General features: G+C 36.9%; 1 protein-coding gene across 1 annotated transcript in view; it reads right to left on the reverse strand.

Moving 5' to 3' along the window:
• dym (dymeclin) overlaps positions 1 to 4,889 on the reverse strand; it is a 64,912-nt gene that overhangs the window by 19,411 nt on the left and 40,612 nt on the right. The gene's annotated exons all lie outside the window — the stretch shown is intronic.

Below are 4,889 nucleotides of genomic sequence, written 5' to 3' on the forward strand. Positions count from 1 at the left end.
ACATACATACATACATACATACATACATACATACATACATACATACATACATACATACATACAAGTTTCAAGCTTTTTCCACAAGCTTTTGAGCACCAGTCATTTACCAAGTTTACATAAGTGTGCATTAATTTGTAGGAGTTCTCTGTCAACAGCGCTAAACCAAAAACAATAACTTGAGAAAATTTGTTTTATCTATTAAATAGTTGAATAAGAAAAACAGTCTGAAACCCTAAACAATTTTTTAAGCATTTTCTAAACTTTTCCAAATTTATTGAACCTAGAAACTTTAGTAAGTAAAACTACACATCTTCCATTACTGTTTGCTACATGTTTATATTTTCCTGGCCAGCAAGTGGTGCATCTTCCTGCACTCATTGTCCACGGTTTGGAAGCTGCTCGTCAGGTCTGCCAATGCCAACCTTCATTTAGAAAATGAGTGATTTTTCTTTTGCAAAATCATTTTGAGTTAACATTGTTACCAGAACACCCAATCACTATGTATGTTTGTGGGTGTGTGTATAAATGCCCTTCAGTTTTCCCCAAGTCTTTTCTGAATTCAGGACCCTTTTTTATTTGTATTTCTAGTACCAAGCTTGAAAGCCTAACTTTTAAGAGCAAACTTTAACTTGAAAGTATGTTAAGGAATATTTTCTGGTAAGCAAAGTTGGTTTATGTAAAAGCTGCAACTCCATGGTTTTCACAGCTTTGATACCCTTTTTCTTTTTATTTCTGATGTATGTTTATTATTTTCATGGCTTACTGCTTTCCATTTTTTGCTCCAATGTTCTGATGCCTTCCTCAGATTATCTGTATTCTGTCCTTTATTTAATCATCCTCTTTTGTTCGAATTGCTGCACATTTTAGACACATCTGAATTGGAGCAAACATGTCTTACCACACTTGAATTATAGCCTTCCATGGAAAGACAGCTCTTAATTTGAAATCATGACCCAACGCAACAATACAAGTGGAGCAACAGGTCTAGGTTGGGAAAAATGTCTAAATGGAGCCACATTTAAATATTGACAAAGAGGATTCTTTGAAATGTTTTTTTTTTCATGAGAGAGTGATTCAGTCAATAACAGTATGAGGGCCCATTGTATGCAGAGCAGTCTGACCTGACCAGTTCTTAAAAGTGTGGGAGAAACAGCTGTTAAAAAAAAAAAACAACACCTGTAAATTAAAATAATGCAAAAAATGTATTTCTCTGTGTTTATGTCTTTCAACCAATTCTACATTAAAAGGGTGGCCAGTTAAATTATCATAGAGAATTTAAAACTAAATGTATAAATATTATTCATGCCGAAGCCCAGGAGCAACCTTTCACCAAGAAAGCTGATGGCTTTTAGAGACTAACCTATGAGAAGATGTTTTAGTCATCAATGGAAACTTTAGTAAGCTGTTTCCCCACGTGAGACAATCTGCACTAACAGAAGAACCTTTGGCTGGGGGAATAAAGATTATATCTTGTCCTTTAGTTACTGTATTCATAACAGTGTGTCTACAAGCCAGACAGACGCCACCATGACAAGATAAGGTCCTGTCTGGCGTGATCATGGTGGCACAAACAGAGAAAAATGCAGACACCGTGGGAAAGTGCAAAAAAAAACCCACACAGCTATGAATAATCAAATCAAGTTGAAGAGAAGACGATGGATTTATAAAAATGTAACTGTGGTTAATAAACTCTCACCCCCAGCAATGCTAATATTTATAATACTAGAGAGAGGATCATCAGGTCATGTAATAGAAACCTGCCCACAAAGTAAAATATCTACATACAACATGTTTTGCTTTTTCTTCACAGGTTCACAAGAGAATAAGGAAAATGTACCCCACCAATGCTTTAAACACAACTCTTAACATATATTAAGACTTAATGCAATTTAAACCCGTTCTGTATTTTTTCTTTTTTTTAAGTGTTGTAGCACTAAAAAAAAAAAAAAAAGAGTTGGAATATAATGACTGAAATAATTAAAATACTGCATTTAGGAGAGTTCACAGCAAAGCTATTTAAAAAAAGCATAAGCAGTATTACTAGAGATTTATTACAGTTAGGTGATTTTAAACACTTTATAGACATGTGTGGAAAAAGTCTAGAAAGGATTTCATATTTTGTTTGTTTAGTAAAGATGTTTACTTAATAAACATCTTGTTAGCATTCTCCATCAGAAGTACTACAGTGAGGAAAATAAGTATTTGAACAACCTGCTATTTTACAAGTTCTCCCACTTAGACACCATGGAGGGGTCTGAAATTGTCATAGTAGGTGCATGTCCACTGTGACAGACAATATTCCCATTTACACTACTCTTTTGAAACCGTGCAGAGAACGGTCAAAGCACGGTAATCGAGATAACTGTTGAGTGTAAACTGAACTGGACAGTGCTAGACAAAACAAAGCCGCACTAAAACTAGTACTAGTTCAACAATAGGGCTCGGCACGGTTCAGTTATGGCTTAGTTCTTTGATAGAGAGCGCATGAGCTGACCGCGTTTTCTCCTATTTAGTTAGCTGACTAAATTCAAGTGTCCAGCTTTGCAATTCACAGTTCTCTTCACCAGTTCACAAGATGAACTTCTTCTCTGACTTAACAATAAATGGCATCAAAAGGGCATGGTGCGACCTGGGATGATGCAGAGACATATACCCCATTTAGAATGTTTTTAGAGCATAAACAGTAGTGTATAGGATTTCCTGAAAGCGCGCACCTGCGCGATCACGACGCTACGGAAGCCGGCAGACCAAACCAGATGAAAGTGCGCATTCAGCGTCTGCTCTTCCAATAATGCAAGCGTAGAAGAAGAAATGTGCTGTTTACCTGTGCAAAGAAAGAAACAACGAAAGAAAACTGTCTGAGGACTTCATCGTTGAGGAAGAGCATGAGTTCTTTGCCGAGCTGAATGCGCTGGTTTGGTCTGCCGGCTTCCATAGCTTCGTGATCGCGCATGTGCGCGCTTTCAGGAAATCCTATACACTGTTTATGCTCTAAAAACATTCTAAATGACTTCGTTTCGAGTAAATTCTGGATGCTACCCACTCAGGACACTTGGAATACATTGGACGAGCAGTATGGAGGAATATTGACACGTTTTTTGTGGACTTTTATGGACCTTTCTGCCTCGGGCGCCATAGACCTCCATTATTTGAATGTCAGCAGACAGCAAGAAGCCTCCCAGATCTCCAGATGCATTTGAGATATCAAAAAAGTACTCCAGAGTGTTGTTCAGCATGGGGGTGAGTAGAAAATGAAGGCTAATCATGTTTTGGGTGTACTATTCCTTTAAGTTATACAGTAAGGCTCATAAAGACCTTTTTCAGTGGAAATAACTGAAAAAGATGCTGCACAAGTCAAACGCAATACCTTAATCTAAGCTTTGTAACATGTTTCAACTGACTGAATGTATATGTGATGTTACAAAACATAATCAGACTCATTTCCTGCTTAGCAAACATCCCTATCTATTATCTGTGTTGCAGACATCCTCCTACCATCTTACCTATCAGAAAGGACTTTCTAGCACTTTAACCCCATGTGTGGGTAAGGTCATTTTTTGATTTAGGAAAGTATAAATTCAAATCTGCAACACAACTGACTTTAGAACACAGAGGGAAAAAAAGCGACCAGTACAAATACATTTGAACTGAATTCAGCAAAAGTTTGGGAGTAGAGCAGTGGTTTGGCAAATTGCCCACACTTTGTTAAAGTGTAGCTGCTTTTGAAATTACTCTATCACAATAGTAAATGTTCAAACAGCATATGATATCAAACTACATCTCAGGCTCTTTGGAGTTAAAGGTTGACAGCTCAACAGCTAAGGAGAGGCTGAGAGGTGAAAGCAGACTAAAAGATCACTAGAGTTAAAAACATCATAAGCAGCTTAACCTAATGCAGTGGGTTTTTTTTTTATGAAATCGGTCTAATGGGTGACTAAACAGTGCAATGCACAGTATGCTTCAAGTAGCTGTAATGACCCTGGATCTCTTAGAATTAAAAACAACTACTGGGAAGGCCTTTATATGATTGAGTATACAAAGAATGCTGCTAACAGAAATAAAAATAAGAGTAAGTGGGTCTAAAAGCGCAAACAATGAAAAAAACATCAAACAAACAGACTATTGTGCATCTGAAAATTTAGAGATAAATGTAAATATATCGTCTGGCTCCAAAATAAACATATAATGCCGACTAACCTAATTTCCAGTACTGCTTGTAGAAAACCCAAAAGCTCAGCTATAGCAGTTAAGTCACATCCCTCACACCTATTTGAATGTCAAGTTATAGAGAGTGGAATAAAAATGTTTCAGTGTTTTAAGGATCTCTGATAAAAATCAATAGGGGGGGGCTGCATCTCTATCCAGCCTTCCTGAGTCACAACTTATGTGTAAGCATTTGACAGGCACTTTGAACCAAAGGATATAATATACTTAGCAGAGCTACCTTTCAACGCATAGGCAGCTGGGTTTTATATGTAGATATAAACACAAAAGGATTAGAATACCTAACATTTAAAAATACATGATTTAAAAATAAAATTGTGTTAGTCCTCTACTTCATTATTATGCTGCTTTGTGACGAGTTTCCACAAAAAAAAAAAAAAAATTTAAAATACACTTAAGCGTGTGTAATAACATACCAAAATGAGGAAAACTTCAACAGGAATGTCTACACATTTCCAGACTTGGCTTTGATATTTTTTAAAATATAACTCACAAAAGCTCATTATGAATTTATGATAGGCCCACGGTGGGCACGCTTCAAAACAGGAACCAGGAAGAAACAGAAACTGATAGGAAGGAAGGAGAGCAAAGAAGGAAGGAAGGAAGGAAGGAAGGAGAGCAAGGAAGGAGAGCAAGGAAGGAAGGAAGGAAGGAAGGAAGGAAGG

This window comes from Cyprinodon variegatus, unplaced genomic scaffold (assembly GCF_000732505.1).
Source record: "Cyprinodon variegatus isolate N-32 unplaced genomic scaffold, C_variegatus-1.0 Scaffold134, whole genome shotgun sequence".
Classification (NCBI taxonomy): domain Eukaryota; kingdom Metazoa; phylum Chordata; class Actinopteri; order Cyprinodontiformes; family Cyprinodontidae; genus Cyprinodon; species Cyprinodon variegatus.